This window comes from Crocodylus siamensis, chromosome 12 (genome assembly GCF_052110815.1).
Source record: "Crocodylus siamensis isolate JL-2025a chromosome 12, ASM5211081v1, whole genome shotgun sequence".
Classification (NCBI taxonomy): domain Eukaryota; kingdom Metazoa; phylum Chordata; order Crocodylia; family Crocodylidae; genus Crocodylus; species Crocodylus siamensis.
This window is the reverse complement of record NC_143406.1, coordinates 24,013,329-24,038,707: the sequence shown is the minus strand read 5'-3', so window position 1 is coordinate 24,038,707 and position 25,379 is coordinate 24,013,329. Positions and strand designations below refer to the sequence as shown.

At 48.1% G+C, this 25,379-nt stretch overlaps 1 long non-coding RNA gene across 1 annotated transcript; it reads right to left on the bottom strand.

Moving 5' to 3' along the window:
- Nucleotides 1-1,494: 1,494 nt before the first annotated feature.
- LOC149854789 (uncharacterized) lies at nucleotides 1,495-25,032 on the bottom strand. The gene is made up of 4 exons (XR_016438684.1): nucleotides 24,841-25,032; nucleotides 6,279-6,607; nucleotides 2,218-2,268; nucleotides 1,495-2,095 (listed from the first exon to the last, which is right to left on the bottom strand). It is a non-coding gene; the product is annotated as an uncharacterized LOC149854789 (long non-coding RNA).
- Between the last annotated feature and the right edge of the window lie 347 nt (nucleotides 25,033-25,379).

Sequence of the window (25,379 nt, the reverse complement as noted above, 5' to 3'; positions counted from 1 at the left end):
AAACAGTAACAAAACTCACTCCCCCTTCTGGGGCTACCAACAGTGTTCATTCAGGCCTTCTCTTCCTCTGGCAGGGACCGTCCTGTCCTCTCCATGGTCAGGGCTCTACCCTCCTACAGGCTACGAGAAAGTGTTGACCCCCTGAGCCCTGCCCCTTCACACCAGCGTAGCTGGTGGTTTAAATTATTTGGAGGACCCTGGTGGAAAAAAGTAGGATTTGTGCTTTTGTGTGCTCTGACTGGTTTGATTTTTATCCCTTGCCTTATTCCTTGTCTCACTAGATTGATAACCACCACAGTAGAAGAAATGCAGGTCGCAGCAGTCCCTCTGAAAGCACAGACTGCAGCAAAAGTCATGGTCCTCAGAAAAATTCCTCGTAATTATCTTGATTTGCCTAAATGAAGTAAAGAGCAGAAAGCATCTTGAGGGGGGATATTGTTAGAAATATTATTAAAAATGCATTATGAATAGTATTGTTAGAACAGCACAGCTAGCAGCTCTCCCTGGTGGGAGGAGGGGGTGGAGGAGAAACTACCAAGGGCTCTTTGTATTAAGGTATCACTCTCTTTGTTTTGCAAATTTACTATCTCTTTGTTATGCTAAATCACACTTCCTTTCATGCTCCCTTCACTTCTCAGGCAGATAAGAGTAATTGCAATTTTTAATGATCCTGTCCTTGAGAAAGAGTGGGTTTGAACTTTTGGTAACCTGGAGAGCTTTTCTAAGCATGCGTAATTAGCTAATGCATATAAGCCTATCCGCCCCGCATACTTAAGTAGTTAATTATAATGCACATGGGACGTATGAAGTGACGTATTTACATATATGTTTGTATGAACCAGAAATGAGTTGTAAGAGTTCCTGCTTCTGCACACGTGCTCAGGAGAGAGGGGATAAAGCCTGCTGAGAAGTTTCCCTCGGGGGCAGAGTGTGGTCTTTTGTCTTTGCTCTGACCCTATTTGCAAATATACCTTTTGTGTTGCTAATAGAGTGTGTCTGAGAGTTCTTCGCCTCCCGAGAAACGAACCGCAGCATTTTTGCTTCATCCTAAAGGCACGTTCATGTGATCCCGAGAGCACAGCCAAGAAGCATACCTTGTCCACTGGCTCACATTCTGGGAACCAAATCCTGGAGATTACATGAAACCGCTACCTTTGAGTGGCCCTGAGCCCACACCAACAAATATGCCTGAGATAGCCTAAGGGTGGATCTGGACATTCAATTAAGTGCCTCTCTAAAGTAGCTACCAATGTCTGATTTCCAGAATTTGATGCACAGAGTAAGAGTGAGCCTGTGGGGCATGCTAGGCAGAACTTCTGGGTCTGGCAGAGAGGCAGTATAGCTGTGCCCTTTGTAGGGGAAATTGGATCAGCTACTGCATAGCACCCATACACCGAAGGGTGTGCTCATACGCTGAAGAGCACTGATTTCATCCCTTTTGCTGGGCTCGTTCCTAACCGCGATCAATTAGGCAGAGAACGAAGGAGTGTCGGCAAGATGATTTATTTCTCTGCAGAGGGGTTACTCAGTGCCCAGAAGACAAAAAGCTCCCCTGAACAGAGTTTGGTAGCACCTTTTATACCAACAGGTCATACATATGCAAATATAGGCATACCTAGGCATATATGCGCGCGTATCTTTGGAAATTTCCACTTGCCTTGGGTTTTTCCACTTGAGGTCACAAGGTCACTACAAAACAAGCTCTAACTGGTTGAAACTGGTGGTGACCAGCTTTGTGAATCTGCTAGCTGGCCATCTTGCAGACATGTTCTCATGCACAGGGCTCCTCCACAAACCCTCATAACAAGTTTTCTCTTATACCTTCCATGACTTGCCTAAAGGCACCCAGGCAGCCTTTGGCAGAGTAGAGACATGGGCTGATGTGTGCTGAACTCCAGGCTAGTTCCATCACCACTGAAGTAGGCATGTCTTGGATTTTGCAATGTCCTGGCTCGCTTGCCCACTGCTTCTTTGCAGAATCTCATTCATAAAGCTGAAAGGTCAGCCAGCTGGGGTAGGGAGTGGGATTCAGAGCACATTTTCTCTCCCTTTTCCTTTTTTCTCCATTCTGTTTGGAACAGTTTTTAACACAACCCTAAACCAAAAGCAACCAAAAATGAACAAAATAAACCCCTAAGCCAACAACATTTCACATAATCAAGGACCTGGAAAAACTGTCATTATGAAATTTAGTTGAAAAGCTTAACAGAGACTTACATACATAACAGGCAGGGAGAGGCACTTGAGCTTCATAGTAATTTGATAAATCTGGAATGATTTGAACAAAAGTAGTTTTTTCTGAAGATATTCATACATGGTCTTATAAACTAAAGCAAGTGTTGTTTACTTAAATACAAAAATTATCTTGAATTGTCCTTCCTTTTCCCTTTGTTCTCTCTCCTCTTCTTTCCTCTAGGGTGCTGACATTAAAGAGCAAGATAATTATAGCTTGTGGATGGGAGCTGATTTTGATTCACATCATAAGATAATTCTTAGCATTATTTCAGAACTGCAACCAGCAGCATGCCCACTGGCTAGCCCAGTAAACTGGTTTTCCAGTTAGTCTGCCCCTAATAATAACAACATTGAAGATCAGGTAATGTAATAATTGTTTAGAATGTTTCTGGAAGTGCTCTGCCAATACTTAGTCAATACTTAGTTTTACCTTTACACACAGTACATTTACAAATGACACGAAGATGGGTGGGGTGGCACACACTGGAGGATGGAATGAGAAGTCATTGATAAATTAGAGACATGGTCCAGATATCAATCAGAAGAAATGTAATAATGACAAGTGAAAAGTGCTACACTTAAGATAGAACAATCAAATGAACAAACTGATGAATGACCAGCTTGCTCTACTGCAGAAAAGGATCTGGGAGGTTATATGAACTATAAGCTGAAGTGAGTCACAGTGCTTTTGTTACAACAAAAAGCCAATAGTTTACTGGAATGTATTAACTGAAGAACCACGCGCAAAGCACAAGACGTGATTCTTCCATTCTCCTCAGTACTGGTGAGGCCTCAACTACAGTGTTACATTCAGGTTTGGGGGAATGCACTTAGAACTGGGATAACTTATTCTGAAGATCGAGTGGCGATTTGATACCAGTCTTCGAATACATAGAAGGTCATCATAAAGAGGATGGTGAAAGAATATTCTTTGTTTCCATTGGTACAGGACAGGAAGTAAAGAGCTTAAATTGAAAAAATGGAAATATAGGTTGGTTATCAGGATGAACTTTCTCCATTTCCACAGGACATGAAGCAATGAACTTAAGTTTCAACAAGAGAAATTTAACTTTGATAATTAGAGAGATCTTTCCAACTGTGATGGCAGTTAAGCACTGGAACAGGTTATAGAGAGGTTTCATAGTTTCATAGTTTGTAGGGTCAGAAGGGACCTGAGCAGATCATCAAGTCCTACCCCCTGCCATGGCAGGAAAGAGTACTGGGGTCAAACGACCCCTGCAAGGTGTTCATCTAGCCTCCTCTTAAAGACTGCCAGGGTAGGAGCCAGCACCACTTCTCTTGGAAGTTGGTTCCAGATCCTAGTTGCCCTGACAGTGACATAGCGCCTCCTGATGTCTAATCTAAATTTATCCTCTCCCAGCTTGTGACTGTTAATTCTAGTCCCTCCTGGGAGTGCTTGGGGGAACAGGGACTCCCCCAATGCCTGCTGGTCCCCTCTGACTAGTTTGTAAATGGCCACTAGATCCCCCCTCAGTCTTCTCCTGTGACGGCTGAACAGGTTCAGGTCCCATAACCTGTCCTCATAGGGCCTGCCCTGCTGCCCCTTGATCATGCATGTGGCCCTCCTCTGGACCCTCTCCATGTTGTCTGCATACCTCCTGAAGTGCGGGGCCCAGAACTGGACACAGTACTACAGGTGCGGCCTGACCAGTGTTGCATAGAGGGGGAGGATCACCTCCTCGGACTTGCTCGAGATGCATCTGTGGATGCATGACAAGGTGTGGTTGGCCTTCCTGACTGTGTCTCCACACTGTCGGCTCATGTTCATTTTGTCATCAGTAATGACTCCAAGATCCTTTTCTGCCTCTGCACTGATGAGAAGAGAGTTCCCCAGCCTGTAGGAATGGTGCTGGTTCTTCCTCCCCAGGTGCATCACCTTGCACTTGTCAGTGTTGAAACCCATCTTATTCTTATCCGTCCACCCCTGTAACCTGTCTAGGTCCGACTGCAGCCTGTCCCTCTCCTCCAGTGTGCCCACTTCTCCCCACATCTTAGTGTCGTCTGCAAATTTGAACAGGGTGCTTTTTACCCCCTTGTCCAAGTCGCTGATGAAGATGTTGAACAGTGCGGGACCATGGACCGAGCCCTGTGGAACCCCCCTGCCCACATCCCTGCAGGCCGAAAATGACCCGTCCACCACCACCCTCTAGGTGCAGCCCTCCAGCCAGTTGTGACCCATTTGACTGTGTGGGTGTCGACACCACAGTCCCCCAGTTTTTTAATGAGAACAGGGTGAGAGACGGTGTCGAAGGCCTTCCTAAAGTTCAGGAAGACTATGTCCACTGCTACCCCTGCATCTAAGGATTTGGTGACCGGGTGATAGAAGGCCGGCAGGTTGGTCTGAGAGGACCTGCCTCTAATGAACCTGTGTTGGTTGCCCCTAAGCATAATCTCCCCTGCTGGCCCCTCGTGGACATGCGCCAGGATAATTCTCTCAAAAAACTTCCCCAGGATCAAGGTAAGACTAGCTGGCCTATAGTTTCCTGGGTCCTCCTTCCTTCCTTTTTTGAAATGGGAACCACGTTGGCCCTTTTCCAGTCCTCTGGTACCACACCAGAGCACCACAAGTGCTTGTAAAGCCATGCTGGGGTCCCACAATGACCTCAGCTAATTCCCTCAGCACTCTAGGGTGGAGATCGTCCGGACCAGCTGATTTAAATACATCCAGTCCCTCCAGAAGTTTCCTGACTAGATCCTCACTGACCCTAGGCCTAGATACGCCTCCCCTGGAGCTTGCGGGGGTCCCAGTGGGGATGTGGGGTGACCCGGTCCCTGCTCAGGAAAATGGAGGCAAAGAAATTATTAAATAGGTTAGCTTTGTCGTCTGGTGTGACAACCAGATTTCCTAGTGTGTCTTGCAGGGGCCCCACGTAACCCTTCTTTTTGCCCCCTGTGTATTTAAAAAAGGACTTGTTGTCCTTAATCTGGGAAGCTAGTCCCAGTTCCATCTCCGCCTTGGCCTTCCTGACTGTCCCCCTACATCCCTGAGCAACTGCAGTATAATCCTCCCTGGTGATGGCCCCTCCCTGCCATTGGGTGTGCACCTCCCTTTTAGCTAGGAGACATTCCCGTATGCTTTTGGTGAACCGTGGGGGCTTTTGCGCCCTCTTGCCTCTTTTGATCTGTGTGAGGATTACCTCCCTTTGAGCTTGGAGGATCATTGGAAGGAATGACCACTCTTCTTGGATACCCGACTCCCCTCCCCTCCAGGACCTCAGTGCCTCCCCGACTATTCTCGTTACCTCATTGAAGTTCGCCCTCCGGAAGTCCAAGGCTGCTGCCTTGCTGCATGCCTTTGCCACCTTTCGCTGGATGGTGAATTCCAGCAGGCGATGATTGCTGTCGCCCAGGTGGTCGAGCACCCACAGCCCCCACCACCAGTTGTCACCCGTGGCCAGCACCAGGTCCAACAAGGCATCTCCCCTGGTGGGGCTCTGCATCTCCTGGGTTACACGGAGGTCTTGCATTTGGGCTAGGAACCTACATGAGTGGTCAGACCTGGCTGACTGCTCTTCCCAGCAGATGTCTGGAAAGTTCAGGTCACCTATGATGACCACGTCCTTTGACCTAACTACCTCTGTGAGCTGACTTAAGAATTTCTGATCTAGCTCTTCCCCTTGGTTGGGTGGTCTGTAGTAGACCCCCACCGTTAAGTCCCTTTCCCTTCGACTTCCTTGTATTCTAACCCAGAGCACTTCCATGTGCCCCTCCTCTGACCTTGTGCTACTTGATGAGGATGTGTATTCCTTCTTGACGTAGAGCTCCACACCCCCACCTCTCCTCCCTGTCCTATCACTCCTGTACAGCCTATAGCCCTTAATATTCATTGCCCAGTCGTGCGTTGGGACCCACCACGTTTCTGTGAGCCCCATTATGTCTGGGATGGTGTCAGCTAGCAGGACGGTAAGTTCCTCCTGCTTGTTTCCCATACTACGAGCGTTTGTGTAGAGGCATTTGAGGCCTCCTGAAGATGCGTGCACTGGCCCCCTAATCTCAGTACTGCCCTGGTCCCTGCTGCCTACCTGGGTATTTGTTCTGCTGATCGTCGATCTAGGCTGGGCTGTTCTTGTGGGTGACACTTGGTTGAGTGGTCCAAGACTTTCCTCTGACCTCATCTTCCCCTTCCCCCGATAAGCCTAGTTTAAAGCCTGCCAGAGGAGATCCGCCAACCTAGAAGAGAACACACGCTTACCTTTGGGGGAAAGGTGAAGCCCATCCCACCCAAGCACGTCTCTCATCCTGATGTGCAGGTCATTGTCTAGGAAGCCAAAGCCCGCCTCGAGACACCATTCCTGAAGCCGCCAGCTGGTCTCTCTGATGCAGGTCTCGTGTCATCTTCCACGTCCGCTCACTGGTAGGACAGAAGAGAATACCACCTGTGCCCCTATCTCCGTCAGCATGTCCCCCAGAGCGTGGTACTTCATCATCAGGTGATCAGGGCTTCTCCTGACTGCATCATTAGTACCCACATGGATTAGGACCATGGGGTAGTAATTGGTGGGCTGGATCATGGCCTGGATCATCCCAGTCATGTCCTGAATCTTTGCTCCGGGCAGGCAGTAGACCTCATGTGTCAAGGGGTCCTGGTGACAGATGGTTCTAAAATTGTGTGATTTGTGAAATTACACAATTTGTGAATGTAGGTTGTGAAATTTCAGCCATTGAAGATTCTAAGAGAAGATTAAATAACTTGTGGGGTGATTTAGATATTCTTGCTTTGCAGTGAGTAGGGGGATAGAGTAGGTGCCTAGCTTTCCAGGCCTGAAGGCCAGATGAATGGTGTGGGATCAGTCCATGGGCCAGATCCCATGCAAGGTTGATCCATGGGCACAATCCCAAGCACCAGCCCAACCCTGTGTACCAGACGCAGCCATGTGCCAGCCCTACCCTAAGTGCTGGATGTGACCATGTGGCAGCCTAACCCCATACATTGGATCCAGCTATGCGCTGGCCCAACTCCATATGCCCAGTCTGGCTGCAGAGTGACCTTATGCACTGGGCCAATCTAGCATGGAGACCATACATTTTCCATACTGCAGGGCTCCCCACAGGTCTGGAAATTTGGTAGCAGGGGAGCAGCCACCACTACCCCCTTCCCCCCCACAAATTTCTGGATCCATGGGTAGCCCTGAGGGGCAGATGGCATGGTTTTACAGGCCAGATTTGGTATATGGGCTGGAGTTGAGCATCACTGGACTAAATGACCTCCTGAGGTCCCTTCCAGCCCTATCTTTCTGTGATTCTATGTCTTGATGATGTTTTCAGCATGTACTGATATGAGTACAGGCCATAGTAGGTCATGATCAGAGGTCACCTTCACTTCTATGACCAGATGGTGGTATTTTCCCAATCTCTCTCTAGTGGAACACTGCACAGTGAAATACAGTAGTGTTTATGAGTAGGTAGCACTGTCCTGGTTTACTTAGCTATACCTATGATGCCTTGTGGTTGTGTAGTACAGTCTGGTCTATGAAGGTTATTCTATCCCAATAAATGTTATGCTCTTTGTCATCATTCAGCACTGGTGGTGGCCTGTATTTTCACAAAGGGCTGATAGTATTATGATTTTTTTATTATAAGGCAATTGATTCACCACCATCTTATACATAGCATCATGCCATTTAGTGTACTCCACATTAGCAAGGGTTAGGTTAGGGTTAGGATTAAGATTAAGATTATCTATCAGCCCCAGAGTGCTGGGTGCTATACAAGCACCTAACACATGGGTACTCTTTGCCCTGGAGAACTAATTCTCTCAGAACTTTACACTTCATGTCTCTATTTAATTATTAAGGCACCTGTCATCTAGATACATAATTAGTACTTAGAAGTCCAAATGACCTTCTTGATGCCTTGTTTATTTCAGGTCTAAATTTGGCTAGGAAGCCATTCACTGAAGAGTTTTGATACAGAATACAATTATTCTTTGGAAAATAACTTTGCATTTCTGGCCCCTTTTCCTCTGTTCCCTATGCATATGTTGACTTTAGTGATAAAAATAAGATCAAAGTTTTTCATTATTGACAAGTGATTTGGGATCCCTCAAGCTTGGGATTAAATAACAAGAAACCATGTATGCTTGATAGACAGTGATGGGGAGTGCTCGCCTGCTCCCCTGGGCTTTGCCTGTGTGCTGGGTGCTCACTATAGAAGAGAGGCCCATAGCATCTTGAACTAGAAACTAAAAACCTGGGAGGCCAGTTTGGGATGACACTACAATTTTTGGCTTCAGTGGGGAGTAACAGCACTTAGTTTAGAACCAGGAAGTCCAGTTTAGAAGGGAAGCATTTCCCTGCTTCTTGCTCCATGCTGCAAATGATTAGATTTCTAATCTCTCCTTGCCTGCTCTGTTAGGCAAGATAGATTTAGAAATCCACCAGCTTGAGAATGATTTCTCATCTTAAATAGCTTTTCAAGCTTATCCACTGAGTGATCAGACAGCAGCTTTTGATATTCCACTTGATACATGGGCTGCTGTTTTCCCAGGCACTGGGCTCTGCTCTCAGAGTTTTGTCTAATGAGTGTACACTGTGACTGGCATACTCCCCTTGGTAAGTATAAGACGTTATGGCTTCCATAAATTTCTGAACAAAACCAGTATTCAGGATTGAGTAAGTGCTCCAGAGCAGTTTAACAACTTGTAAACTGAGTTCCCACACAGCATATTTAAGGCCCTAAGAAGCAATAGCTATTTTCTTCCTTTCAGCTTTCAGATGAGGTTAATTTAAAAAAAAAAAGTGTCAAGAAGACTGGGATTTAAAGTAGGGCTGTGTGAAATTTCGGCAATCATTTCATTTTGGAGGTTTCGTGGATTTCATAGATTTCATAGACATTAGGGCTGGAAGGGACCTCAGAAGATCTTCGAGTCCAGCCCCCTGCCCCAGCATTCCCAGGGTCACCAGGAGTCATAGGATCCCAGCAAGATAAACATCCAAATGTCTCTTGAAGGCGTTCAAAGTAGGTGCTTGAACCACCTCCGGCAGCAGTCTATTCCAAGCCTTGGGGGCTCAGACAGTAAAGAAATTCTTCCTTATGTCCAGCTTGAAACAGTTATGAAGGAGTTTGTGACCATTCGATCTTGTCATCCCTTGGGGCGCTCTGGTGAACACATGTTCCCCCAGATCCTGGTGAACACCCCGATAAACTCATAGGCAGCCACCAGATCACCCCTGAATGTGTGCTTTTCCCGGCTGAAGAGTCCCATAGCTCTCAGCCTCTCATCATAAGGCCTGTTTTCCTGCCCTCTGATCATGCATGTGGCTTTCCTGTGGACTCTCTCAAGCTTCTCCACATCCTTTTTAAACTGTGGAGCCTGGAATTGGATGCAGTACTCTGTTACCTGTCAGCTCTGTGTTCCTGAGGGATCCCTAGCACCCAGCTTGCTGGACTTACAAAGGACTTTTTCCATCCCCGCCCCCCATACACACACCTCATCTATCCAGAACTAAGCAGAAGTAAAGTTTAATAGGCATCTTGGGCCGTGCATTCCCCAGTCCCAGTATGGGAGACCCATTTAAACTTGATTGACTAAAACTTGGTCACCGGCTTAGGGAATGCTGAGGCAAAAAACAGAGTCAGAGTGGGTATGGGCAACATTTGAACAATGGTTAAGGGTTCATCATAGTGTTCAGCCCATTGGAACTCTGACCACAAATGCTGCCATACTTTTCCTGGGATGACTAGTGGAAGTCCACCCCACAAATTTTATGAACACTCCAAGTAATCCCCTTAAATACTACAGTAAGATCTGGAAAAGTCATGCTAAGCTGAGGCTTATTCACAACAGGTAAAATACAAAACACTGATGCTGACTTCGCAGTGCAAGCATAGCTAAGCCATCTGAAAAGAAACAATGTGGTATCCTTTCTTCTATATTCATAATAATTTCAAGCTGGCTCCTAGGTATCTGGTTACTCCTTAAAACTCGATGTTTTTCCTGGTTGTTAATCAGTTTCTTGAGATGTTCCAAACCAGATAAGCCCTTGTCACTGAAAAAGGTAATTAATTTAAACTGTTTATATAACACCATTTTCCCTGTCAATTATGGCTTGGGGCCCTCTTGATTTACGCAATTAAAAGAATGCTTTGAAGAGGCTAGATTAAGGGTATAAGAAAGCTGTAAAGCAGCAAACAGTGTGCTTCAGGAGAGAAAGAAATCTTTCTGACATCATCTGCTATTATTCTCAAGAAGCTGAGAGAAACAGATCATCTCCTTTCCACGATCATGTTAGAAACTTTGCTTGTCTACAAATCACCCGAGTGCCTTGGAACAGTGAGATCCCAGCTCTTGCTCACTCTCTTTGTCTTTCTCCCTCTTTCTCTCTCTCTTTGATTGGGATGTGCTGAGTTTGAGACACATAAGGGGATCAGCTTATATAGGCTGATTGGCCCAGTTTAGCTCAGATGTGCCCTAATGAACTGAATGCTGGCCCATGAGGGTGTCAGTTGGACACCCAGCTGGATTCAGAGGTATTCTGCTCACCTGTGTGCTTGTGTCTGATTACATTTTGTTGTTACCTTAATGAACTGATTCCTAGCACATGAGGGTGTCAGCCTGTATGTGCTGATCAACCCACTCGGGTCAGGCATGTCATGTTAATCTGTGTGTGTGTATTTGACTGATTTGGTGGCTGGAGGAACCCAGGCCCACTGAAACTGAGTCCTGAAAGGTAGCTCCACTGGGGGTGAGGACTTGCAGAAGGGAGATATACAACTCCATGTAGAAACACAAGTAATACAAGCAGCACATTGATAGAATTACAAAGCCCCTAGAAACGTATCCCTGATAAATGAGCACACCCCAAAGTGACGGGCAAATCTGGTAACAACTCAAGCTGCGGCCTCACCAAGGCCACGTACAATGGGAGAATGACGTCCTGGGATTTGCTTGAGAAGCATCTATGGATGCAAGCCAGCGTTTTGGTCACTTTACTAGCCGCAGCATCACATTGATGGCTCATGTTCATCTTGTGGTCAATCATGACCCCCAAGTCTCTTCCGTCCACAGTGCTAGCCTGGATAGGACTGCCACATAGACAAGCATGCTGCAGGTTTTTCTTCCCAAGGTGGAGAACCTTGCATTTTTCGGTGTTAAACACCATCAGGTTCTCATCTGCCCACTTCCTGAGCCTGTCAAGGTCAGCCTGGATCACCCTCCTGTCCTCAGGTGTGGATGCTTTACCCCAAAGTTTGGTGTTGTCAGCGAACTTGGCCAGTCCACTTCTGATACCAATGTCCACATCGTTAATGAAGATGTTGAGGTGTTTGGTGCTGTTTCAGCACCTGAAACACCAAATCTGAATCAAAACGGAAGGTTCAGAAACATTTCCAAAACAAAATGAAGCATCCAAAACATTTCAGAAATGTTTTGGAAAATTTTGGAATTTCAGAGCCAAGCTTGCAGGGAAACAGCTGTATGCTGCTACCTGCCGTGCAACTCGGTTAAGCAGAGATCCACGCTAGGGGTCTCCTCACCGCCACTGCCTGCCCTGCAGTGCCCTGGTGATGCAAAGCTGCATGGGGCGGGCAGCGGCAGCAAGGAGACCGTGGCACGGATCTCTGCTCCCTGAAGAACCAGGTCGTGTGGCAGGGCAATGCTGGTCCCTGCCACGTGACCTGGCTCCACAGGGAGCAGAGATCCAGGGCTGCGCAAGGGTGGGCAGCAGTGGAGGGGGGACCCCGGTGCAGATCTCTGCTCCCTGCAGAGCCAGGCCGCACGGAAGAGACCAGCACTAATTAAAGCATCCATGTGATACTGGAGTCTGTTGGAACATGGTAATCACCACACTCCAGCAGACTTGATTAATCAACTTGATTACCACACTCTAGCAGACTCGATTAATTACAGGGTGTCAGAGTAGCCTCACTGCACATGTATAGGCACCCCCTGTGGCTTGCTCAGACTCATTTCTTTGGCAAACCTGCTGTTTGTATGATCCCTGCTGCATTTATTGGCTAAACAGTTGAGGGGGGAGGGAAGGGAAACAGGCTCACTTTTGATTTACATTTTGGCAAGAACTGAGAAGACCATCTCTTTAGCCACACCTTTCCTTTTCTGCATAGTGTCTGAAAAGTGACCTGGAAAAAAGATGGGTCTGAGCTAATTGCTGTTTTTTTATGCATGAATTTGGTATGGAACTTTCTTATGCCTCTAGCCTGCAAAAATGGATGATTCAGATGGATTCCTGTTTTCTTTTTTTTACATAAGAAATAACAAAGATGCTTTATCTCTTTTGCTGGAAGATTTGCTGGATGTATGATGGAAGTGGACTAAAATTTTCTCAGACCTGATTTGAGAACAAAGATCTTCAGTCTCGAAAAAGAGCTTTCCTCCCATATACGTCATATAGAACTGCAAAATAATAAAGAAAAAGAAAAAAAGGGAAAGGAAAGGAAAGGGAAAGGAAATATAAGAATTACTTCCTTTCTCAGTTAATCAAATTTCACTGGTGTGGTTATGTCATAACTCTAGTTGTTCTCCAATGTAGTCAAAGGATCAAGATCTGAATTCATGATGTAAAAATAAGTAGAAAAGCAAAACACAAAGACAATAGGGAGTTGATGACAAAGATGCAAGAAGAATTCTAGCTAATGTATTTTCATTTGCAGGTTACCTTTAAAGACAACACTAAGGAAATGTGCCTCATCAGACACTGAAGCAGGTTTAACCACCCACTGAGTTCCCTATCTGTTGGGGAGATTCACTGGCTGAAAGTGGACATCATATTCCTGGCTCCAGGCAGAACACCTGTGGTCCTCAGACAACCTTGTCAAGTAAGCCAGTAAGGGAGTCATTCTTAGTTCATCTCAGCTGGAAGAAGAAGATCTTTCCAAGTGACACTGATGAATGAAACAATGGCAATGATTCATTTTAACAGGTAAATTCTGGGCCAAATCCTCAGGTGTGTGCAGCTCAGCAGGAGTCAAAAGAGCTGAGTAGACTTACATACTGTGGACATATATTAAAGTAACTCAAAGGATACCATTACCTGTACTGAGGGGAATGTGATCCTGTTATGTATTTGGATAATTTTACATTTTTAAATGTCATAATCAAGTGGGGTAGTTTTATTTTCTAACATGGAGCAAGTACATGATTGAATGCCAGAATGTCAGTCTGTTACCTAGCAACATGAATGTATCAGAGCTATTGCTTTAGATATAATTAGATGAGGCAGGGTAGCTGGCGTGTTTTATAATGTGTGAGACAGGTGCAGTCCTTGATACCCCTTCTGTTAGCAAATAATTTTGTTTCTCTTAGTTTGACTCACTTGTGATTCCTGTACCTTCCTTGTTCTCTCAGTGCATATCCTTGTGTGCCCTTCACGTTCTCTCTCTAAGCTTCCACTCCCACAAAGCTTGCTTGTGCACTCAGTACAGTTACCTGTTTTTGATGAGCTTTTTTAAGGGATTGAAAATAGTAACTTCAATTATTTCATAGAAGTGGCACAGCTGCTGCTTCGGTCCATATGTGGTTATTGGAGAAGTGCTCCTTCCATCTAGAGCAAGCTAGCGCCTTTGCTTCCTGCCATTACAAGTGCTGCTGCTTCTAAACCTGAAGGAAGTTGTCAACCTCACTTGTACATCAAGAGCTCTTCTATTGTTCACTCAGGATCATGACCTGCTGCAGTCTGACTGCAAGCAAATCCCCCAAAGGGAAAGGAGATTTGCTCCTAGAGGAACCCATGAGGCAACTATTTTTAGTAAAGCACTGTTACTGAATACTGAAAAGAATACCTCCCAAACAGGGAATTTGCAAAAGAAAGAGGTTTTGGCTAAAATGTCATACCAGCTGTCGTATTTTAAAAAAACTCAATCCAAGGAAACTTCATTGGAAAACTGAGCACCTCCTCATCACAAAGATATTGGAGAAAGTTCAGAGAAAAGATCAGAAGGTTGATAGGATTTGCTATGGAAAGAGGATTGAAAGAACTAATTATTTATCAGTTGGATTAGTGACAGCACTTGTTCAAGGGTAACCAGCAGTTAGCAAATGAAATTAAGAAATGGAAGTAGGATGGATGTCAAGAAGAACGGACAGGATGGTGTCACTGTAACAGAGAGCAAGACGCTTCTCTTATTTTAAGGCGATGCTGCCGCAGGCTATGCTTGCTGTGTGGGGCTGGCAGCTGGGCAAAGGTCAGCTGCCAGGAAGCAAGCAGGCCAGAAAAAACAGGGATAGGAGCTATCCCTGGGGAGTAACTATTTAGGAGCTGCCCTATGGTAAAAAACTAAGGGCAGACATCTAGACAGCCCAGAATTAGATGACATAGGCACCAACTTTTTTTTTTTTTTGGTGGGTGCTTGCAGATGTAAAAAAACCCAAAAAACCCTGGCACTTCACTTTTAACCTCATGCATTTCAGTGCAGAGCCCTGCACATGCCCAGAAGAGGCAGTGTGTTCAGCCCAGCTCTGTATCATCTGTAAAGTTAGTGGGGCTTTTTGGCACTTTTATCTAATAGTATTTAACTAATTTAACTTTTAATTTAATTTAACTTTTATTTTATTTAAGTATTTATTTAACTTCTAGATAAAGCTGATTGAATCAGCTTTATCTAGAAGTGCCAAAAAGCCCCACTGAAGTGCCCAATCTTGACAGATGCTGAATAGCTGGGTTGAAGTAACCCACTGCTTCTTCTGGTAAAGTGTAGGGGTGTTCTTTGGTTTTGTTTTGGTGTTTTTTTGCAGACAAAATCTTTTGGGTAGATGTGATATCTTTTATTAAACCAACTAAATAATTGGAACAATTGTTCTTTGCAAGCTTTCAGGCACAAACACCATTCTTCAGGCATAAAGAGAGTCTGTTGGTGTTTGTGTGCTCTCATATGTAGAATAGAAGCCAATATACAAATGTAAGTCTGTGAAAATACAAATGTGTGGCAGTGAGCCTGTAGGCTGCAGGAAGAGGAGCTTCTGCAGGAGATGGCTGAAGTGGAGGGACTGGCAGGCAACTGGGCTGTCCTATACCTGCAAGGAAAGAGCTAAGAGGGACTTACGGTTTGCAGGAGAGGAAGTGACCCAGAGTAAGTGACTTTCAGTTGTAAAGCAGCTTGCTGATATTTATATTCTGATTCATTTTTAGACTGGAGGACTGGGTTGTGGCTATGAGGGAGAAACAGAGGCTATGGAGGGATGCCTGGTGGGCATTCAGTAGCAGACAGCCTAGCCCAGGGGTTTTCAACCTTTTTTAGTCTAAGTACCCTGGCGGCCGGATGCTGAGTGGGGTGGATGGGGGAGGGGGATGAGGCTGGATGCTGAGTGGGGAGGCAGGGACAGTGCGCCACCACTTCCCAGGAGCAGGCAGGGAAGCTCACCAGGTTGGGGTGAGGGCAGTGGCACCCCTCTGCAGGGAAGCTCGCTGGGCTGGTGTGTGGTGGTGGCAGATGCCACTTGCTAGCTTCCCCACCCCATAGCAGGGTGCTGCTGCCCTCACCCTGCCCCAGCCCTGCTTCTGGGAGGCGGTGGTACTCCATCCCTGCTCATCCATGTGTACCCCCTAAAATCAGTCCAAGTACCCCCAGGGGTGTGTGTAACTCCAGCTAACAACTCCTCATCTAGCCTACTGTCAGGGACCCAGGGGGAAGAGGCTGCATTAGGCCAAGAGTGGGAGAACTAAAGCCAGGGTTAGGCAGCCTAGCTTGGCATCAAGGACCCAGAGGGTGGTGGGCTACTGCAGGCTGAGCCTAGAAGAGCCAAGACCATTGGGAGCAGCCTGGTCTGGGGTCAGGGACCCAGAGGGAAGAGATAAAATTACAGCAGCTGTACGGGGGCCAGGGGCCCAGAGAGTGGAAGGCTGAGGCCAGAGGAGGCTTAAGCCAAGAGGGCCAAAGCCTGGGAAGGACTAGGGCTAGGGGCCCAGGGAAAAGAGAGCCTTGCCAGGGCCTGATGCCCAGCAAGCTGACTGGAGTGTTTGACAGGAGGGCCAGAGGGCCCAGTGAACAACTTAAAAGTAAGATCTATGAGGCATGGGCATGGCTAGAGGGGCAGAAGAAGGCCCCAGGGAATCCATAAGGCAACTAGTGCCCTGAGGCACTAATAGGGCCAGGAGAGCCGCAGTGTAGTGTCTGAGGGGCAAGGCAAAGCTAGAATGGATTCACTCTGGGACCCTGGGGGCAGGTTCCCAAAATCTTATAAGACAACATCAAGGTGTGGCAGGTGAGGGAAAAAGGGAGGATACCAGAGGAGCCAATGTGGGAGCAGGGGTTGAATGATCATGGGGGTGTCATGGCCACCCCAGGGCCCTGGTTCTGTCACAGTCACACATTCAACTTTATACTTACTAAGTTCAGTAAAAACACAAGCAGATGTATGTTCAAGCAGTTTAGCATATGCTAAGTGCCCTCCTGCGTTGTAAAGTTGTTTCCTTTCAGGGAAGAGTTATCTTTTAAGACTTACTAACTTTAATAGGTCACTACATTCCAATGACTTGAAACTGTTGCAAATGGTGTGACAAGGTCCTAAGATTGATAGGACTTCTAGCCATAGAGGGTGTCTGAATACCATAGTGATGAAAGTGGTTTTAAATGTACAGACAACTGTGAAACATTTTCTGCAGCTGCCGTACCGATGGATGTATGTAGGACACTACTGGCCAAAGTGATAAAGAAAATATAGTAGGGAACAGCTTGGTCCTGATATAGATGACCTAACAGGCACATTTCCTTTCTTCGGTATCTATAAGGGTGGTTACAAAGAGGATGGAGCTAGACTGTTCTCAGTGGTGGCAGATAACAGAACAAGGAGTGGTTTAAAGTTGCAGCAGTGGAAATTTAGGTTAGGTATTAGGAAAAACCTTCTCACTAGGAGGATAGTAAAGCACTGGAACAGTCTACCCAGAAAGACTGTGGGATCTTCATCCTTAGGGGTTTTTAAAACCTGAGTAGACAAAGCTTTGGCTGGGATGATTTAGTTGGGGAGGTCCTGCTTTGAGCAGGGGGTTGGACTAGATGTGACCTACTGAGGTCCCTTCTAGCCCTAATTTTCTATTATTCTATAATTCCATAAAAATAATGAGTCTTCTACCCACGTGAGGAAATGGCTGATCAATAATGATCAGAGCAAGCTCTTGGCTTTCACATAATGAGCCTGGTAGGCCTTCTCTGACCTTTGGAGTACAGATGAGTCATGTCCGAGATCTGAGTGCCTGGTTCAAGGGCCTGGATTTCGCATATGACCCCAGCTGGTACTAATAGTTTATGCTGTCTCCTGATATAAAACACATTAGATTCTCCAAGGAGAGGTCATGAGTCATCTGGTAGGGCTGGGGATACACCAGTGAATATGGCTACTACCAAGATATGACACAGAAAATCCCTTTGTAACTTGTTCTTCTGTTGAAAACAATTTTGCTTTTAAATGTATTGTAGCAGGGCACTAGGGTGCCTGCTACTGGCATTGGTAATAGGGCATGGCTGCCAATCAGCAGGGCAGTACAGCTGAGGTGGCTTAGGCAACAGATAAGGTCAGCTGACTGAAAGGGGGCAGGGCCTGGCCATTATAAGCAGCTAGTCTGAGGCCAGAAGGCAGTTCCCCTCTGACAGGCTGAGAGGCAGGAGCTCTGCTGTGGAGCAGAGCAAGGCAGAGCTGCCTGAGTGCTTGAGCACCCACGTGCTGATGAGATGGAGAGGCCTCTGACAGGGAGGCTCGATGGAGAGCCAGGGTGGCATGGGATGTTATACCCGGTAGGCTGACTTTTGGGTTACCGCCAGTTGGCATGGCTTTGAGTTTGGTTTTGATGGTGATGGTGTTACCGGAGGACTGGGTGAGGCTGTAGGGGAAGGAGGAGGCCTCAGGGGAGCACCCCAGCAGAACGGGGGGGGTGTTCCTGGCTGCGCAGAGGGCACTGTGTTTTGGGGTGTGCCCAGGGAGGGCACAGTGATTGGTGCCAGAGGCAAGGCACGGCAGTTTGGTGCTGGGGTGGCGTTGCGTTTGGGGTGTTGTGACCCCAGCCCTGTGAGGGTGGTATTTGGTAAAAACCAGTGGGGTGAACAACCCAGAAGAAGGGTCAGAGGGCAAGGGACGGCTATAGGCCACCTGAGCCCCAAGCGCGAAGAGCGCGGACATAGGCCTCAGAGGAGGCGAGAGCGCGAAAAGGCGCGGGAAGCGCAAGAAGTGCGAGGCATAGGCCCCAGAGGGGGCGAGCGTGAGAAGTGCGAGGCATGGGCCCCAGTGAGAGGGAGCGCGGGAAGCGTGAGGCATAGGCCCCAGTGAGGGTGAGTATATTGGGCAAACTCCAGAAGGGAGGGGTGGGCCTATCAAGAAGCCTCAGAAGACGGTGAGTGCGCGAGTAAGCCCGGGAGAAGGGCAGGCGTGCGATTAGAAGCCCGGAGAGGGGACAAGCGCGAATAGAAGCCCAGAGGGGGCGCGTACATTGAAGAGGCCCGGAGAAGGGCGGGCATGCGATTAGAAGCCCAAAGGGGTCACATATATTGGAGAGGGCGTGTATACTGGAGAGGCCCTGGAGAGGGCGTGTAAATAAAGACACGAGAACATCTGGAACACTGGCAAGGCTTGGGCGTGGTATTGGGGGCGGAAGGAGCCATGCGATGCCCTAGGGGGGTGCACCAAGAGATATCCGTAGAGGGCAAGAGCACCGGGTCTGAGAAGCCCAGGAAAGGCAGCCTCCCATTAATATTATATAAACAGCAAAGATGTGGCGGGCAAGACGAGGATGCTAGAAGGGCAACTTGGCACGGTAGGGGCGCAGGAGAAATCACAGCCACTCCTGGGCCCCGTCCTGTGACATGTATATTTTAATGCAAGCCTTTTAAATGTATACTACACTCCAGTCATATTCATATAGGAGATTCATACACACAGCAGGAGTGAACAGTGTCAAGTCTGCTTGATGATTTCTAAATGAGTGACTGGCAATAGATGCCAGTGTCAAAATAAAGAGCTTGATTCAGTTGTAAGTCTAGACCAGAGGTGGGCAATTATTTCAACTAGTGGGACACTTAATAAGTTTTGGCCAGCTGTCAAGGGCTGCACATATAACATCTTACAGAAGCTATCATTTTAACAAGTGGTAGATAAAAAACCCAAATCATGTATTAAAAATCAAACACCTACTATAACATATTTTATTTAAAAAAATAATCTTTGTCCTGATTTATGTTTTTTTTGAGTAGTGTATGTAGAGGTGATTGCATAATAACTCAAAGTTTTACTTTTGTGTGTTTGGGTGGTGTGAGAGGGAGTGGGAATGTGGGAGTGTGGGGAGTAGGTGTGTCGGGGGGTTGTGGGAGGGTGCATGGGTGTAAGGGTGTATGTAGGGTTGTGGGGAGATGTGTGTGTGTGGGGGTGCTGTCTGTGTGCTAGGTCCCAGGAGCTGGCCAGGGTTGAGGGGAGGGAGGGAGGAGGGGGCAGGATACATATGCAGTAGAGCTGACCTGGGTGGTGCAGTGTAGGTGCAGTTCAGCCTCCCCAGGCCAGCCTATGGCTGCCCCTGTGGTGTTCCACATGGGGCCGAGCCCTGTCTGCTTCTTCCCAAGGCAGACTGTCTTGTGCTGGGGGGCTTCTGCCTAAGTACATGGGGCTCCAGCTGCAGCTTCCAGCTACCTTCCACCCACTTGGCCAGTCTCCAGTGGCTGCTCATTGTGCCGGGTGATTGAGTGTGTGGAAGGCAGCCATGAGCTGGAGCTGGAGCCCAGGTACTGGGGCAGGAGCCTCCTGGATGCAGCTTCTCCCCTGCCTGGCTGGGAATGTGGTTTTGGGATGCATCCACACAGCCGCTGTCACTTCCCTGCACCACCTGCTGTCCAGAGCAGCACAGCAGAGGCAGGAGGAGGAGCTGCTGGAGAAAGCGGGAGCCAAGCAGTAACTGGATGGCTGCAGCAACAGTGGGCGCAGCAGTGCTGGGGACCTGTGTGCTCTGGCTGGGGCCAGGCCTGAGTCTGGGCCTGGGCCAATGCCAGGGCCAGAGCTGGGGCTGCGGCCAGGACAGTGCATTGGTGGGAATGGGAGGAGCTCAGCCCCATCCAGAGCACCACACGGGCAGCCACGGGCTGGACACAGTTGATTGGCAGGCTGAATTCAGCCTGCGGCCGTCTAGACCAGCGGTTCCCAAATTATGGGTCATGACTCCAAATGGGGTTGCAACATCAGTAGGTGGGGTCATGGGGATGGGGGGGCTTTGGGTTGGGAGTGAGGAGCCGTGTTGAGGAAATGGAGCCATACTGAGGAAAAGTTTGGGAAGCACTTGGAAAGGGTTGCAGGTTTGGATTAAAGGAGATTGGCCACATTTTGGAATATCCCAGAATTGAACAGTAAAGGGTGAAACAGGTAAGATTAAAGTGAACTGGTAGAGCAATGTGGGGAATGCTTGTGCCAACTTGCTGACACTGGGCACTTTTACATGCTCTGGAGGTGGGGGTGCAGCACGTTAATTAGAGTGGCTCTGAAAGCCCCAGTTTAAAGGTCTGAAATGATTCAAAGCTCTCTGAATCTTTGGAAAAGATTTGGAGAGCTTTGATGATTTGGGCAGTCCCTGGTGGCTGCAGCAGGGAGTTGCAGCTGGACTCCAAGCTGGTAAGTAATAGGGGCAGGGGCGGGGAGGCTGGGGGAGCAAGAAGGGGACCACGGGGGGATCCCTGTCAGCCTCCCTGCCTCCCCCCTTGACCCCTGCCCAATCCCCCAGGCCCCAGCTCCCAGTGCTTTAAAGAAAAGCTCCAGTGTTCACCGGGTGGTGCTGGGCAAAGGGGGTGATGATCCCTGCTGCCCCCACTGCCCCATGCTGTATGGGGGGCTCTGCCATGAGCCCCCTGATCCCCTCCTCACTCTCCCAGCCCCATCACAGGTGCCCTGCCTGAGCCAGCTCCGGCCTTTTAAGAAAAAAAATGGAGAAAAGCCCCGGGACTCACTCCTGCAGTGGCCTTGGGGCTTTGAGGGGCTTGTGCAGAGCCCCCCATGTGGCACAGGGCAGCAGTGGGCAGCAGGGATCTCCCCCCACCGGCAAGAGCATAGTCTGGGTTTTTTTCTTGTTTTTTTTTCCTGAAAGGGCCAGAGCTGGTCCAGGAAGGGCAGCTGTGAGGGGGCTGGGGGGGGCGGGGGTGTTGTGGGGCTTGTGCAGAGTCCTCCATGCAGCATGGGGCAGTGGGGGGCAACAGAGATCCCCCCCTGCCCGGCAGCACTTGATGAGCCGGGGCTTTTTTTCCCCAAAGAGCAGGAAGCTGGGGTGGGCAGGGCAGCCATTGCCAGGCTGTGGGAGATGGGCCAGGCTGATTTGGAGATTTGGCCAAATCGATCTGGGACAGTGTTTTGAATCACCGAATCGAATCACTGTCCCCCGAATTGGCCAAATCCGAAGCGAACACTGGTCAGGCCGCAGTTGGACTACTGCGTCCAGTATTGGGCACCGCACTTCAAAAGAGATGTGGCCAGCCTGGGGAGGGTCCAGAGCAGGGCCACGCACTGGGTGGGAAGGCGGCAGGACAGGCCCTATGAGGAGAGACTGAGGGACCTGAACCTGTTCAGCCTCGGCAAGAGGAGGCTGAGGGGGGACCTGGTGGCTGCCTACAAACTCATCAGGAGAGATCAAGAGCAAATAGGAAGAGCCCTTTTCTCCCCAGCACCACCTGGGGTGATGAGGAACAATGGTAATAAGCTGATGGAGAATAGGCTTAGGTTAGAGATCAGAAGGCAATATTTTAAAGTTAGGAACCAACTAACTAACTAAGTTAGGTTAGAAATCTGGAATATTTTAAAGTTAGGAACCAACTAACCTAACTAAGTTAGGTTAGAAATCTGGAACCAACTTCCCAGGGAAGTGGTCCTCACCCCTACCTTGGGCAAATTCAAGAGGAGGCTGGATGATCACCTGTCTGGGGTCTTGTGAACCCAGCATTCATTCCTGCCTGTGGCAGGGGATCAGGCTAGATGATCTATTCAGGTCCCTCCTGACCCTAGCTACTATGAACTATGAAACCTAGCCGGGGTCATTTCACCCCAGTACTTTCCTGCCATGGCAGGCGGTTGGACTTGATGATCTGCTCAGGTCCCTTCTGACCCTAGAAACTATGAAACTAGCTGCTTCACGCAGGCCTCATACTCAGAGCTGTGATTAATTTATAATCAGTGGTTCCAGCTATGATTAGAAGCCACTACTTTTCACATGAAATCTCTCTTCTGAAAAAGATGATTCAGAGTCCAAAGGAGCACTCTGCACTATGTTTGTTTGAGACAACAATAAATAAAATGCAGCTGAGCCTGAAACTTTATTGACATCCAGGGAAGTATTTGTCTACAACTCATTTTGTCTCCTCTGTCATGTCTAGCTTCTTCCTGGGGCCTCTATTGATACTGCTCTACAAAGGGATGTTATTGTCCATCAGCTATTACTATAATGGAATTTGTGGTTTAGATTGAGACAAATCACTGTAGATGTGTAGGAAACATATTAGCAGCCTGCTATAATCCAAAACCCATGTCTATAGCTGTGGAGTTTATCACAGAATGTATCCCTTGCCAGAGAAATCTGCTGCAGATTTAGAAGGTTTATTTAAAAAATATATTATGTTAGCTTTTTAGTTATGGGGGTAAAATCTAAAAAGCATGAATACTGTATGGCTGACACTGTGTTTTCTGAGTCTGCACAGAGTCCGAAACAATGGCACTCTGGGTAAACTTTTATTTTGGTGCCCTTTCTTTAAGTTTAATAATGTAGTATTATTAGCAAAAGTTTAAGAAATATAGCCCCAGGGGGAGCTGCTGGGCTGGATCGGGAGATTTCCTTCCTTGCACTGCTGCTGTGTGGGAGCAAAGGAGGCAGACTGAAGCAGATGCCACCTCACCTGCATGTGCCCAGCCCTACTCCTGAGCAGTGCCTGGAGGCAGGGGGAAGCTGGGCTGGGCACTGCGCCTCCTTCCTTGGGGGGTTGGCGGAGGGCTGGGGGGGCAGCGGATCAGCTGGGATGCGGGGTCAGGGGAGAGTGCTGCTGTGAGCACAGACTGCTCAGGAGGTATGTGTGTGTGTGATGTCCCCCTGACCATGGTGCCCTGGGTGGTAACCCACATTGCCCACCCATAAGGCCAACCCTAATTAGAGACAGGAACTTAAATTTATCTCAGTCAAGGCACCATGGATAGCAGTCTATTCCTTTCCTGGCTGTCTTAAGGTTTGGTCATCTCTATGGCATTGTTTGTTGTCCGTGCCAGAAATGCTGATAAAAATTCTCTTCCTGGATACATAAGCCTGTGCACATCCACAGCCTGGACACACGTGCTTGCCACAAGATGGTGGAAGAGGAGGGCAGCATCTTTCCCATCTTTATTTTCCCTCAGGAGCTGAATAGCTAGGGCACTCACCTGGAAAGGAGGAGAACCTGGATTCCAGGCCCCCTTTGCTCAGAAGGCATTTGATTTACCAGTATAATGGTTGAACTACTACGCCACAGGTCAGGCAGTACCCAGACCTTTCTGAAAGTCTCCTTTTGAAGCTGAGCCACTCCCCCTTGTATTTACTAGTCATGAGAAAAATGGATGGATAATGGTGCAAGGCGAAGCTTCTGCCTTACCCTGAGCACGGCTCCACGTTACAACATAGGACCCCCTGCTACCTTGTTAGAGGAACAGTCACTGCACTGAGCTACACATCCTCTGACTGGCTCATTTTCTTCTGGCTCCACATATCTCCTACGTACTTCCCTCCTGTGGCTGCCTATAGGGCCAGTTTCAAAAGAAGCACGAGAAGGTATAAATGGATACCTGACCTGTGGTTTAGTGTTTAGAGTGCTGTACTAAGAAGCCAGAGAGCCAAATTCAAACACTCTGTGGGCAAGGGGCTAGAAACGGTAATGGACTTCCCAGGTGAGTGTCTTAACTACTCAGCTGTTAGGGGCAAAAGAAGAACTGCTGGGCCTGGTGTATGCAGGCATGGGTTGATTAACATCTGCAGCAGAGATCCCCCATCATGCAGTGCTCCCCCGCTTCTCTGGCCCCAGAGTTCAGTGCGGTTCTTGCCTTGGAATCTCTTTTCTCTGCTCTGAGTGCTAATGGAGATGCCTCCCTGTCCCATCTTCAATGCAGATGAGACCAGGGGAGTCGCCTGTCAACTTTGTCCAGAGGGGTTTAGGTGTGTTTCCCACTGCATCTTCATTGCTTTTTGTAAGTCCTTCTTTTGATCAGTTCTGGTTCAGGCACAAGTGGTGGTGGTGGGGGGGGGAGGATTATGTCCTTCATGACTCATACAGGCTGGGTACTGCGCCAGGGTTCCCCAGGAACACAGAGCACACAGGTAACAGTATGCTCAAGATATCCTGGGTAGAGGGCTACACCCCTCACCAGAGACCCTAACAGTTGATATCATGGAGTAAAATACTTTCCTGACCCCAAAAATGGTAATTGGTCTGACCCTGAGTGGAGGGGCAAGACTCTGTAGCCAGGAACCTCTGGCTTTGGTCCCACCAGAAGCATTAGCACACCCCAGTCAAAGTTCCCAGCCTTGGCTGTAGCCAACACCCAGTGCTTCTGGGAAGGCTTAAAAACACCCTGACACGTATAGCAGGAAGTTGGGGGGGGGGTGCAAAAGGTAACCAGCAAAGCCCAGAAGCATGGAAAACACCCATAATAAGCATAGCTTTGCTTACGTCATCCCTGACCAGGGGCTGTCCAACCTCTTCTTGAACACCTCCAGTTGATTCAATCAGCTATTAGATAAAAGGCTCAAAAAACCCCACTAAAGCACCCAGTCTTTACAGAAGTCAGGCAAGCCAGGTTGAAGTAATACGCTCCTCTGGGCATGCACAGGGCTCCCCCACGCCCTGTCCGGTCTTGCAGGGAGCAGTCTGGTCCACCCTCTGTCCAGTGCCCAGCACAGCTTCAGAATCATGGCGGCACGCCCCCAAGCTTGGAGTACTCTGATTGGCTGTTTCCGTCAGCCAATCAGAGCGCGAATAAAGCATTAGTGACAGGCAGACTTAGGGTTTCATAATATTAGAGTAAATCTATACACCAGCATATGCTGTGGTGGGATATTCATGTGAAAAAGTGCAACTGCCTCAGACAAGTTGCATTCATATTCCATATAATTTTATTTATCTGATTGCTTTAGTTAACATACTAATATCATGCCTCGCTGAAATCCACTCATGAATCCAGGTATTACAAAAGCATGACAGACAACCCG